This window comes from Equus caballus, chromosome 30 (genome assembly GCF_041296265.1).
Source record: "Equus caballus isolate H_3958 breed thoroughbred chromosome 30, TB-T2T, whole genome shotgun sequence".
NCBI classification, from domain to species: domain Eukaryota; kingdom Metazoa; phylum Chordata; class Mammalia; order Perissodactyla; family Equidae; genus Equus; species Equus caballus.
In genome coordinates, this window is record NC_091713.1 from 30,283,541 (window position 1) to 30,298,226 (window position 14,686).

The 14,686-nt window shown below is 38.9% G+C and overlaps 1 protein-coding gene across 1 annotated transcript in view; it reads left to right on the forward strand.

Moving 5' to 3' along the window:
- Nucleotides 1–12,510, forward strand: part of CDC73 (cell division cycle 73) — a 215,646-nt gene extending 203,136 nt beyond the window's left edge. The window contains exons 15-17 of the transcript XR_011434179.1: nt 9,908–10,031; nt 11,325–11,453; nt 11,647–12,510. The gene's annotated coding sequence lies outside the window, so the exon portion shown is untranslated. The remainder of the gene's footprint in view (nt 1–9,907; nt 10,032–11,324; nt 11,454–11,646) is intronic.
- Nucleotides 12,511–14,686: the final 2,176 nt, after the last annotated feature.

Consider the following 14,686-nt stretch of genomic DNA (forward strand, 5'->3'; position numbering starts at 1 on the left):
GCCAGTGTTGGGATCATTCACTCTGTTTTGGCAAACAAGAGACAGTCTTCTTTTTGCAGTGAATTTGCAGCCCTGACAATTGACATTTCCATCCATCAATGATGGAGCCTTTTGAGCTTAGGTGATTGGCCACACCTACTTTTGGCACTTTCTAAGATTCGTTCATAAGATAAATTGGGGTAGGACTTGACTCGTTTCGGGCTTACCGTAGTTTCTAATCATACGATAGAGCAAGCATTCATGGGAATAATAGAAGGCTCAGCTTTTGGCCACAGTCAGGAAAAATAGCAGCATGTAGCACAGTTTGCCTGTGTTGTATTGTCATTACTGTAGGCCAGTTGAGCAAGCTTGGTAAGCCAATGCAATGGCGGCCCCGTGCTGGCACAAAGGTCTAGACTGGTGACGTGAAATAACCATCAAGGTATTCCACCTAAACCATTGCTGACGCTGTACTCTAATGTTTCTGCAAGGGCTGCTGTTGGCTCCCAACCATTGATGAGTTAATGATATGTATGTGTGTGCGCGCCCTTGTGTGAACGCAGGGAGAATTAATAGCTCAATAAATTGTTACACTAAAAATTGATGAACAGTAGCTGTTAGTGTCCTGCCTGCCAGGTGTCCCATTATAAATAATGTGGCCAATAAACTAGATAAAAGTCTGTTTCTGATAAGAGTTATTTTTCAGTAAATATAACATGACTTTTACATTCAAATAAATATTGTATTCAGTGAAAAAAAAGATTCTGATGTTGCCGCCTTTACTTAAAATGTTTTAGAGACTTCTTTGTAGAAATTGCCTTCAGAGCTTTCGGCAAATGCTTTTGCATATTTTCAATAGTGGCAACTTTTTATCGTTTCTGAGTGGGTTTGATTTTTGGAAATAGCTGAGAGTTATGTGGTGTGAGCTCTGGTAAATAAAGTGGCTGATCATGCTAGGTATTATAATTTTGCAGGAGGAAATAAAATTGGGTGTGATGATAAGTAAGTTTTTCTTTTAATCTAACTCAAGCTGGCTGCTTCAGATCTTCCTCTGCTTGTCTACACAGCTAGAGAAGGAACGGTCGTGTGAATACCAGCCTGATACTCATGGTGCCTGAAATGCCTCTGACAAATTGTTTTCCAACCAGAAGGTTTTAATTTTAAACTCTCTCATAAAAATGAGCAAAACCTGAGCCAACCCAGTGGCGCAGTGGTTGAGTTCGCATGTTCCACTTTGGTGGCCTGGGGTTCACCGGTTCAGATCCCGGGTGTGGACCTATATGCTGCTTGTCAAGCCATGCTGTGGCAGCCGTCCCACATATAAAGTAGAGGAAGATGGGCACGATGTTAGCTCAGGGCCAGTCTTCCTCAGCAAAAAGAGGAGGATTGGCAGCAGATGTTAGCTCAGGGCTAATCTTCCTCAAACAAAAAAAAAAATGAGCAAAACCTCCTCTCTCTCCAAGGTGCTCTATTGTAACCACTACCAGGAGACATTTCGTGAAAGGATGGACAATGTTCTTTCTGCTCACTTTTGTATCTCCCACACCTAATACTCCACATGCCACGTAGTGGTGTATTCAATAAATATTTGTTGAGTTAAAATGTAAACATATCGACTTTTCTCTCCAATAAACATTGGCCCTTCATACTATTGGTGAAAGCAGTTAGCAAGATAACTTTGAGATAATTATAAATTGAAAATGACGTATAACTAAGTTTATACTACAGACAGTCCCCAACTTATGATGGTTCAACTTAAATGGTTCCTCCACTTTACGATGGTGCGAAAGCCATACACGTTCAGTAGAAATTGCACGTTAAATTTTGAATTTTGACCTTTTCCCAGGCTAGCCACATGTGAGTCAATCTTCTCTCATGATGCTGGGCAGTGGTAGCAGCCACAGCTCCCAGTCAGCCACGTGATCATGAGGGTGAACAACCCGTACCTCACCACCATTCTGTACCCATCCAAGCATTCTCTTCTTCACTTTCACTGCAGCGTTTGATGAATTGCGTGAGAAATTCAACGCTTCGTTTTAAAATAGGGTTTGTGTTACATGATTTTGCCCAACCGTAGGCTAATGTAACTGTTTTGAGCATGTTTAAGGTAGACTAGGCTAGGCTACGATGTTCTGTAGATTAGATGTATTAAATGCATTTTCAACTTACGGTATCTTCAATTTAGGATGAGTTTATAGGGGTGTAATCCTATCATAAGTCCAGGAAGGTCTGCATTAATTATACATTATTTTTGCATATATTAATATATTTTGAAACATAATGAAAGTTTTTTTCACAAGGGTCACCTAAGATTATTTAGATTTTGCTATGGTCTGACAATATATGGCAAGTATTCTTAGAAATTAGGATGATTTTCATGACGATTCCTGCTCCTCTACTAAGCTAGCAGAATGATCCTGCTAAAAGTTAGAAATGCTTGTTTTTTGCCTCAAAGCTTCTGCTGGGACCACATATGCTAAGATATGCTCACTCCAAGGGACTTTGGGCTCACTCTTCCTAGTCCCAGAATCCTCTTCCCACATGGCCAAATTGTTTATTGTCTGTAAGTCATAACTACAAACTGTAGGACTCTAGAAGATGTTTCTTCTAGTTGTCTCATTGATCTTATGAGTCTTTTCAGGAAAAATTAGGTTCAATTTTGAAGAACGTAATTTGAAATAAAATGGACTAGGATAAAAAAAGACAACTCAGAAATGATATCAATAGGCAGATAATTCTGTTCAAAGTCCTCATAGGTATATTTAAAAGTCTGTCTTCACTTTGTGGGACTTCATGCCTTTTCAATGAAAGGAAAGTTGATGCAGAAATATGATGATTTTCTAATCTATTTGCACTGGTTGATTATTGAACGTCTCAGTTTTTAAGTATATTAATATTATGAGGTGACAGATTAATGGTCCTTCAAAATTATTGTCACTTCTCTTTACTTCGTTATCAGTTAGGTATGTATTCTGTTTCATATTCTTAGAGCCACATTTGACTAATAAGATGTCTTCTGAGCAATGCTTCGGTGTTATTTTAAGGCTGGTATACTTAGCCCAGAAGTAAATAAAAGAGCATCAGCATTTTAGTAGATGCCACTGAAAAAGTGGGAAATAGAGAGATGTTTGCCAAAGGACAAATATTTAGCAGAAAGAAAATTTCTTATTTTCTGGCTGTGTCTGGGAGTTTTAGGAAAATGCAGGAAATTTGCAAAAGGTCTTGTGGAGAGTGTATCTTGTGGACTTTTAAAGTAAATATAAACTTTAAAATCAAAATACTAATACACACCCTTAAGTGTAAATTTCACTTTACAAACTTATGTGATCTTAGTTACGTGGGACATTAGAGTTTTATATACTCTTGTTATCACTCCATTTTCCATCGAGTTATGAGAACAGTTTCTATTAAAAGGATCCAAATCTGATTCTGATTTTTTTATCCTTGTCTCTCGCTTGGATTATCTATGGGAAACCTGTCCCCAAGAGGGCATGTGTTGCATTATAGTTTTACAAGGCAAGATTTAATGCTGGGAATCAAATAGGAGCTGTTTCAATAAACTCTAAGTTAATTTTTGACCAGAAAGATCATTTTCACTGACTTTGGTTTGAGAGTTCAACTGTGCTTCATATTTTCGGTACCGCGGTGATTTATTGCTGGTGTTTTTACAGAAGGGAGATTTGTAGAGGAACACTGAGGTCAGAGGAGTTTGATTTTTGATGTCATTGCATAGAGTACGTAGCACTGAGAGAAAAGGTGGTTTGCAACTGAATTTTGGAGGAGGATGGTCATTTATTAGGTTTTTTTTTTGATATGAGAAATTTTTACTTATTATAACAACATTGTCACAAATCAAACAGGAGTCTCCCCGTAAAGCTTTGTATGTTCTCTTCTTCAGCATATCACTCTTCTATTTTAAGCTTAGAGTAAAAATGTGATTTCAGAGTCCCAATGTTCCAATACCTGACTATATAGTTCTTCCTGGGGTAGATGAAATGTTAAGATCAGATTTGTATCAGCTTCCATATTATTGGTTTTCCTCTCACTTTCTACTTCGACTTTGGAAAAACAGCTGCCAAGGCTGGTTTGAGACCTTTTATGACGTCTCTCTCATGGATTCAACTATTTTAGTGTTGACCTTTGTCCGTCTCTGAGGGATAGAGATAACTTGAAACTACTAGTCACAGGGAAGAAAACCGAACATCAAGGAATGAAGGAAGTAAACGAGAGAGAAGCAATATCTGTGAATTTTAAGGGAAAAAAGAATGGAAATTCCCCCTGGGTCTTTCCACACAGAATCAGGTTATAAAAGTGGATAAAAATGTTTTATTGTTTTAGTTTCTTTGTCTGGAAGCATAAAAAAAGCTGAAGAGATGGAGAGCCATAAAATCTTCCTTGAAAAAGAGCTCTGATAATCTTGTTAGGCTGAATTTAGATTGTTGCAGAAGCTCTTTTTTTCTTTTTACCTCGTCTGCTTGTAAATACGTTTCTAGGTTCTTGCTGAATTTTGAGCATCTGTGTTTCACCTGAAAGCCCAAACCAGACAACTGAACAGATGCTGATGCTTTTATTGCTAAAACATTAGTCCTTCTTCCACATCTCCCCAAATATGTATGCCCCAATTAAGGGATAGTCCCATAAAAGGAGCATGCGTATAAAGACGTCATCTGTGTGTTACCACCATGATTTATTTTTATCATGACATTTATCACTCTTTGGTATGTTCTTGTTTATTTCTTTGTTATTGTTTGTGCCCTCCCATTTGATGGTAAATTTTATGAGAGAGAATGGCCATTTTATAAACCTATATTCCTGTCACCTGGAGCTGCATCAGGCACACAGTAGGTGTTAGATTTTGAATCAATGGATAAATGCGTCACCCTAGGCTGATATCTTCCACAGTGAAATCGTGCCCTGTCTTGATTTTGCAGAAATTTCTGACCACCCCCATATGGAGATCCACGCCCGTATGTCCAAATGCCTGCTTGACTTTTCCTCCTAATTTCTCAAACCAGATCCATTCTTAGTCAAATCCGTGTCTTGTCATCTCAAGTAAATCGTTACTTCATTTCTTTTTTGCTTCACTTATGGTGTATAATCCATCAGTAAGTTCCGATAGCTCTACATCCAAAAAAATCCTTAAATCTGTCTGCTTTTCTTCACCTTTCCATTTTCTACCTGAACAAGCCACCCCTGCCGTCACGTGGACATCTGCAATAGCCTCTCAGTGGTTTCTCTGTTTCCATTGTTGCTCTCTATCATCCATTCTCCACTCGTTACTGAACCAAAGTGGGTTCACTTCCTGGCAAGTTATGATCACACTCTCCACCACAAGTAGTTGCCACACAAAGCAGAGTTTGTTGGCAGCAAATAGGAGACCCTGCAGAATCATTTCCGAGTCGTGGCTCTTCCTGAGCACGAGACAGCAGGGGCCTTTAATCTTGGATGGGGAATGAATATTCAAAAGGGGGGAGTGGGTATTCACTCACGCAGGCTCAGTTGCAAAACATGCTTCCACATCTGCGCGGGGGGCTGCTCTCTGGTGGGGCTCAGTCTGGATCAGGGTGGTTGGTGATTGCATCTAACATAACAAAAGGAAAAACACAGTTTGGAGAAACAGTTAAATGCTTCTGAAACCTCCCTTGTGTTCCTTGGGGGCAATTAGTCAGTGACACACACGGCAGCAAAAGTGTTGTTTAAAATGCCTTCCCTCTACCAATAGAATAAAATCCAAACTCTGTTATGGCTTTAAGGACTTCCCTATTCTGATTTCTGCCTCCTCTTCCACCTCATCTCTTTCTACCTTTCTCACTAACCTCCAGCCACAGTGACCTTCTGCATGTTCATCAACCAGGCCATGCTCACTCCTGAGCCCAGGGCCTGTTGAACTTGCCATACTCTCTGTCTAGAACGTTCTGCTTCCAATCTTGTCATTGCTAGCTCATTTTGTCATCCAGATATCAGCTCCAATCTACAAAAGTGGCCCCAATCATGCTCCATCACATTCCCTAATTTACTTTCTTTATAGAACTTAGACTATATAAAATAATTGTATGAACTCATCTTCTGGAACAGAAAGCCCATGAAAGTTGAGAACTAAGACTTTGTGTTTCTTATTCCTTATTATATCCCCAGGGCCTAGAAGTGTGCCTGGCATATAGCAGCAGCTACAATGAGTGGATATGTAGTGACATATATTCACAAAGGTTAAAAAGACAGCCAATGACCATCGTTAACAATACCGTGTTGTATATCTGAAACTTGCTAAGTGAGTAGATCTTAAAATTTCTCATCACACAAAAAAATTTGCAACTATGTGAGATGATGGCTATTAACTAAACTTATTGTGGTATTCATTTGGCAATATATACATGCATCAAACATTGTGTTGTACACCCGAACCTAATACAATGTTAAATGCCAATGATAGCTCCCTACAAGTGGAAAACATAATCTATTTTTAGGCTGGAAAAAAAAGATAGCTAAAATATCCTTACTTCTCTTTCCTTGGATGTGGAAAAGTTTCAGACTTGCAAAAACTACCAACTGACAGAGAGATAAGAAAGGGAGCAAAAGACAAATAGTTTTTTGAGCTCTAAGTTTACTGGAAGAAAAGCAGAGGTGGGGAAAAAGCTGTGCGTTCAAGTGAGTGGAAAAGAAGCCACGCACTGGTGTGAGTGGTTTTGTTATTAGTAGGAACGTGCAAGTCTGCGTATTGCTGTGCCTTCCTGCCAGCTGCCATTTCTCTGGGCTGTGAGGGTGTCCACTTGAAAAGGCTACTTTCTGTAAATCTTACTTAAGTAGGAATCAGTGCCTTTTCTTTAAAAAAGCGAACATTTCAATTAAGTTTTAGAAAGTAAGGCTGTCTTTGAGATGTATAGAATATATTAACATGGTGCTCCACTCTAAAACGCTAAGTACATTAATTTGGAATGTGCTGAGCTGGTGGTAAATTGATAGCCAGCCTGCAGTTGCCAGAAGAGAATTTTTGTCTTGTCTTCGCACAGAAGAGAAAATGCAAGGGAGTCTGGGTCAATTAATTGCCTGCCGGGGTACTGCCCCATCTATTTCGGGCAGGGAAAACTGGAGAGGGCTGGCTGGTTTACTCTGTAAGTAGTTTCTTGCCGAGGGAGCTTGGTTTCAAAATCCTCGAAACCATATGTGTTAGTTTAATCAGAGTTTGGCCCCGAGGAGAATTAAAATGAAAGGAAATTCCACAATTAGAAGGTGTGGAAGTGGGAAGCCGACTGAATCCAGCCCTTAGAGAGGCAATGTGGGTTGGTGAGATTACATTCTTAGGGTGTATAACAGGCCAAGGTTTTAATTCCCAGATTCTTTCACTTAAGAGCTTCTGTGTCTGAATTCTAGTGGAATGGAGGCCCCTCCATTATAAGGGTCTCGCCTTTGTGTTCGTGGCTACAACTGTAAAAGGGGAGAGTCCCAAGGTAGCAAGAGGTCTCAATAGAGGTTTGTAGCAAAGCCCTGGACAAGAAGTCTGACTTTACAAGAGGCTTCTTTCTCCTTCTTTGCCAGTGTTTGTTTCCTATTTTGTCAGGTTGGCTTGTTGTTAAAAAATCAGAGCGATGAAGAGAAGAATGTCTCACGGAGGGTCATGGAAACCACTGTTTATAGTTCTTTGGGGTCTTTGTGGGGAACTTCTGCTAAAAGGACTTGGTTACGAGATAAGAATTGTTCATCGTAAATGAACGTTGACACATAGGTGTGCATAGGGAAGTGGTTGAATCAGATGGAATGGGACTAGGGCAGAGCCTGGCTACATTCCCAGCAGTGATGGAGAGATCGAAACTGAATTTAGAAGTCTGAGGGATAAATGGGTCTCTAGTCATAAGAAACCCAGCACCAACATATGGTGGCTCTAGTTTTAATTTTTTGAGGAACCTCCGTACTGTTTTCCATAATAGCTGTACAAATTTACTTTCTCACCCACGGTGTACAAGGGTTCCCTTTTCTCCACGTCCTCACCAGCATTTGGTGTCTCTTGTCTTTTTGATAAAAGCTACTCTGACAGGTGTGAGGTGATATCTTCTTGTGGTTTTGATTTGCATTTCCCTGATGATTAGTGAAGTTGAGCATCTTTTCATGAGCCTGTTGGACATTTGTATGGCTTCTTTTGAGAAACGTCTATGCAGATCTTTTGCCCATTTTTAAATCAGGTTATTTTTTTTTTTTTGCTATTGTTTGTTTCTTGTATATGTCGGATATTAACTCCTTATCAGATATATGGTTTGAGAATATTTTCCCCCATTCCATAGTTTGCCTTTTCACTCTGCTGATTGTTTCCTCTGCTGAGCGGAAGTGTTTTAGATGATGTAATCCCACTTGTCTATTTTTGCTTTTGTTGCCTGTGCTTTTGGTGTCATATCAAAAAAATCATTGCCAAGACCAATGTTGAGAAGCTTTTTCCCTATTTTCTTCCAGTAGTTTTATGGTTTGCGGTCTTACATTTAAGTCTTTAATCCATTTTGAGGTGATTTTGTATATGGTGTGGGATAAGGGTCCAATTTTATTCTTCTGCTTGTGGCTGTCCAGTTTTCCCAACACCTTTATTGAAGATATTGTCCTCTCCTCATTGTCTGTTTTTGGCACTCTTATCGAACATCAGTTGACTGTAAATGAGTGAATCTATTTCTGGGCTCTCTGTTCTGTTCCATTGGTCTCTATGTCTGTTTTTATGCCAGTACTGTAATGTCTTGATTCCACTTTTGAATATATATTCAACAGAAATTAAGTTAGGATCTCCAAGAGAAATCTACACTTTCATGTTCACTGAAGCCTTATTCATAATAGCGAAGATATTGAAACAATCTAAATGTTTCTCAACAGATGAATAGATAAAGAAAATGTGGTGTACACACACACACACACACACACACACATATATACACACAGTGGAATATTATTCAGCCTTAGAAAAGAAGGAAATCCTGCCGTTTGTGACAATATGGATGAACCTGGCGGATATTATGCTAGGTGAAATAAGCCAGACACAGAAAGACAAATATTGTGTGATCTCAATTATATGTGGAATCTGAAAGAGTTAAACTTGTGGAAGCACAGAATGGAATGGTGGTTGCCAGGAAGTGAGTGTTGGGGGAATAAGGAGATGTTGATCAAAGGGCACAAAGTTCTAGTTGTGCAAGATGAGTAAGTTCTGGAGATCTACTGGGCAGCAGGGTGACTATAGTTAGCAATACCGTATTCTATACTGGAAATTTCCTAAGAGGGTAGATCTTAAGTGTTTTCACCACACACACACACACACACACATACACACACACACACAAATGGTAACTATGTGAGATGATGGATGTGTTAACTAGCTTGGTTGTGGTGATCATTTCACAACATATAATATATCAAAACATCAAGTTGTACACCTTAAATATATACAATTTTTGTTTGTCAGTTATACCTCAAAAAAACTGAAAAAAAGTAAAAAAAAAAAAGAAAAAGGAAACCCAGAAAAAAAGCTTGATGTGGGAGGGACACAAAGCAAAAAGATAAAAACAGCACCAAAAGAAACAACAGCTTGGGCCAGCCCAGGGGCATAGTAGTTAAGTTTGCGCTCCACTTCGGCAACCCAGGGTTCACTGGTTTGGATCCCAGGTGGGGACCTACAAACCACTCATCAAGCCATGCTGTGGTGGCATCCCACATACAAAATAGAGGAAGATGGGCCCAGATGTTAGCTCAGGGCCAATCTTCTTCAGCAAAAAGAGAAGGATTGGCAGTGGCTGTTAGCTCAGGCTAATCTTCCTCAAAAAACAGAAAAAAACCCTACAACAGCCCACTAATAAACAACTAGTAGATGGTCTATACATGATTCATACTATTTACATATACTTTGGCCACCTCTACCTCAGGAACTTTATTCCAGAGCTCATTTCCTTCCCCACTCCTTCCCTAGGATCCTCCAAATACAGGAATAGCTCCTCAATTCACAAATGATTTTCACTTGTACCATTTGCTGTGTTCTGGGGATACAGAGATGAAGAAAATCATCTGTACCTCAAGGAATTTCAATAATCAAGGTAGGTAAATATACATGTAAACAAATTCCCTAGTATACAGTATTTAAGTATAATATAAGTATGTTCAAGGGGTAGAGATAGCATTGATGAAAAAAATGCTTGAACCTATATGAGATAGGTGATGTGTTAAGGCTGAGATGATTATTTTTGGCATGATTTTCTTTCTTTATCAGAAAGCATAAAGATTACTTTAGTCCAGCTCTGTTCTATTCTATTCTATTCTATTCATTTCTGAGACCTCAGCCTGTCAGAGAAAATTTGAAATCAATGATAACGTCGTATTTACGTAACTCCAATATATTAATTAGAACACAAACTTTTAAATAAGAATGTCAGTGACATAAAAGAGGTTCTTTTTGACACAAGAGATTAAAATGATAGTCCACTGTTTTTTTGCATAGTTTGTGAACTTTAATTTTTGTTTGTATTTAAGTCTTCTCTTTTGATCTAGAATCAGAATGTTTTAGAAAAGAAATGCGCCAATGTACGATAAAATTCACTTTATAAATGGGCTTACACCAGGAGTCGGGTTCGATTAGTTTGTTCAAGCTAAGCTCCTTTGAATTCTAACTTCTGTGCTGGATTTCAACTGCTTAAGCAGAGATTTATCTGGGCCTGGTGCAAGGAACTAAAATTGTTATTAGATTACCTTCAATCAAAACTATGTGATAATTCTTGTCGAAATTAGAAGAATTTGAAGTGAGTGCTTCTTTTTCCTTTTATTCAGTAATGACTTCAGTTTAAATTATGTTATTCAAAGGGTACAGGAGCTTTCATAAATTATTCATTTGCAAAGACCTAGCTGTTTCAAGCCACATCCCCCGAAACAGAATGGGTTGAGTAAAATGGTTTCATTTTGCCGAGGCATTCATAAATATCTCTTTGCCGTACTTCCGCAATGAATTTGGATGTCTGTTAGCTTAAGGCACATTTCCTGCTATCAGGTTATCTCATCTAATGGTTCCCCTTTCTAGAACAACTTGGGAGTGAGCTTTGTCTCATTCTGATTGTCCCACTAACTTCAAAGTGGAAAGAAAAAATTAACTGCATCTGTGGGGATTTCAGCAACTCTTGAATCTTCCCATGCAAGCCAGGCTTCTCCTTAATGTTTGTGATCTCATGTCTTTTGGGAGAAGCAATAGTTATTTTGTTTTTAATGTATCTTTCTACTTAAATAGGTTACTATAATAATATGCTTATTCTCAGAGATACTCCTATTCATGCATTTTTGTTACAGTTGAGATGACTATACATTAATTAGGAATATTTCTAACCTTGGTATTTTCTGGGTAGATTTTCCTCAGTCTGGACCAGCTCTGTCTATTATTGGACACAGATGCTCAGCTGGTCGTCAATCAGCTATAATTACACTTTGGAAAAACCTCATATGCAAAGATGTTCAACTTGTCACAGCTATAATTTGTAAGTAACTCTACAAAATTTATATTCTGTAATCTCTTTGAAAGATTAACTCAGGGACTGAAAGATTGCTTCTCTTCCTGATAGCAAGCAATATTTAGTACAAATGGTGCTAATTAGTGCAATATCATCAAGCTTTGTCGAGTTTGAAGTTCTATGTCATTTATCCCTTTTCCTGTCCTCCTCATTCCTGCAGAACATCTCTTGATGGTAGTTCTTCCCTCGATTGACCTTGTGGTAAGTGAGGCTCGGAGACAGGTGGGAGGTAGGTAAGAATGGCTCTACAGTAGCCCAATAGGAAGAGGGAGCGGGTTCAAAAAGTCATGGGAACTGAAGCCAGAGAGCAAAGTAAGAGTGAATGGGTGGTGAGTAAGCGCAGCAAATGCAGATCGACTAATTTTGCAGGAAACTTGATAGTGAAGTTAAGGAGAGCAAAGCATAGTAGCTAGAGAGTGGATTAGCAGCGAGAGCAGACTTGAGCATGTCTACCAGAGGAAGAAGCCAGTGAGAATGGAGAGATTGATGAGACAAGAGAGAAGGAATGATTGTGAAAAATTCTTGGAGGAGACAGAAGAGGGGAGGTCAAGAGCTCCTGTGGAGGGGTTAGCATTAGCAAGGAAGCAGAACGCCTCTTGAGAGACTAAAGTGAGGTAAGAAAGACTTAAGAAGATAATTCATAATTAGGAATTGTGATGGCTAATTTTATGTGTCAACTTGGCCAGGCTATGGTACCCAATTGTTTGGTCAAACACCATTCTAGATTTTGTCGTGAAGGTATTCTTTTAGTTGCGATTAACATTTAAATCTGCAAACTCTAAGTAAAACAGATTGCTTTTCATAAGGTGGGTGGGCCTCATCCAATCAGTTGCAGGCCTTAAGAGCAAAGACTGAGGTTCCCCAAGAAAGAAGGAATTCTGCTTCCAGACTGCTTTTGGACTTGACCTGCAACATCAACTCTTCCCTGGGTCTTCAGCCTGTTGGCCTGCTCTGCAAAATTTGGACTTGCCAGTCCCACAAATGTGTAAACTAATTCCTCAAAATAAATCTCATTCTCTCTCTATCTGTTGGTTTGCAACCTTGGGCGTTTCCCTGGGTGAAATCTGTAGCTGGTCCCCATATACAGAGGGCAAGGAAAGACCGAAGAAAGAGGCAGACCACTCCAGCTTGGTAGGTGTCAGGTTTAATATGCAAAGAAACCTACTTATGAGGCTTGTCTTGGGTGGGCTCAAGAAGAGTAGATCTCTGCACCCACCTGCCAGAATCTTAAAGTTTATGCAGAGGCCTTAACAGAGTTCAGTCACAGTCCAGATGGTCTCAATTACACATTGGTCTCTCAAGGCTGCATTCTTGAAGTGGCTCCTAGTGTAAGAATAGTGGGTACACCATACATTCCAAGGATGGGGGCAGGGTAAGGCGCCTCTGATGGCTCGAGCCTAGCTTGAGGGTCACCTGGCAGTCACATCCTCTCAATGACCTCCTCCAACAATATATACACATCCTACTGGTTCTGTTTCTCTGGAGAACCCTGACTGATACATAGATTCAGGATGGAGTGGAAGGGTTTTGAAGATGCTCATGTTAGCGATGTCAATATTTTTTGGTAAAATGGGAGACTAAGATTTATGATGAAAGTGAGGAGTAGGCTTGAAAGTGGAAGAGTTTCCAAAGAATTTTTAGGTGGGTACAGGAGACTATAAATTCTTCCAGAACAGGGAGCCTATGTTATTCCTTTTGTATCCTAAAATCATAGCACAATAGTTGGCATCATGAAAGTGCTCCGCAAATGTTTGTTGTCTGTCAAATAAGCTGAACCAAAAGCTAAGACTAGATGCTATGAATTCATGGTGAATAAATTGTCACAGCTTTGCAACTTTTCGCAATAACACTGGTTCTCTGGAAGTTGGATTAGAAAAAGTGAACCGTGGGAATCAGCACAATGAGAACTACTGAGAGTCAAGAGATGGAGAGCAACCAGTATGGTACTGAGTGGACAATGCTGTGTGAAAGTGACTGATGGCGAGGCCCAGGCTGGGTAGAGAAGTGAAAGGAGCCAAGTTGGGATTATTGGTCTAGGAGAACTGGAAGGAGCCAAGGGATTAAACGAGTTAGTGAAGACAGGGAGGATGTTTAATGGGAGAAGTAGAGAGATGGGAAGAAGGGAAGTATTTGTCTGTGAATTTCATAGTTCTCAAAGTTATGGTGGAAGACTAGTTTGGAGTGGCCAAAGTAGGGGTGAGATAAAGATTAGGACCATTAAAAGAGTATACTTTTATTTTTTCTATTTATATGTATTTAATTCCTTAGCATGTGTATAATTTAAGAAGGTTTTAACGAATAGAAAATATAGTCAGTAACTGCATTTCCTACTTTAATTACAAAAAATTATCCACAGTGGCAAGATACTTCATTAGGTGCTGGGTCCTTCTAGACATCAAGCATGGAGTTGAGTATTTAGAGCACTGAACTTAGAATTAAAAGATGTTATAAGCCCAGACTTTCCTATTTGCCAGATGAGTGAATTTGGGCAATTCATAGACACTCATGAATGTTTTATCTTCCAAAAGGTGAATGATAATGATACCTTTAGGATTATTGTAAAGATCAGATGAAATAGACAAGGCCTCTTTTCAACTGTAAAGTTTAAATATTAGGCAATATTTTAAAATATTAATTAGACATGGTACTATCCTTTGAGGAACATTCAACTTGAAAAAGATATTTAAGGGTTAATTTTTAGTTAGACCCTGGCATAATTAGATTAAAACATCTTATGTTCATTAATTTTATTATATTTAATAATTTCAAATATTCAACAGGACATTATGTATTGTTTAATACAATGTAAGCCAAAATACAGACTTAAAATGTGCCTTAGTGTACCTTAAATGTTGTGATTTTCCTTGTTTTCAAAGGGACAATTCTTTTTTTATTGAAGTATAGTTGACATACAATATTATATTAGTTTCGAGTGTACAACATAGTGATTCAACATTTATGTACGTTACAAAATGATCACCCTGCTGAGAATAGAAACCACCTGTCATCATACAAAGTAATGACAATATTGTTGACTATATTCCTTATGCTGTCCATTACATCCCCATGACTTATTTATTTTATGACTGGAAGTTTGTACCTCTTGGTCCCCTTCCCCTGTTTTGCCCTTTCCCCCTCTGGCAACCACCAATTTGTTCTCTGTATCCATGAGTCTGTTTCCGTTTTGTTTGGTTTGCTCA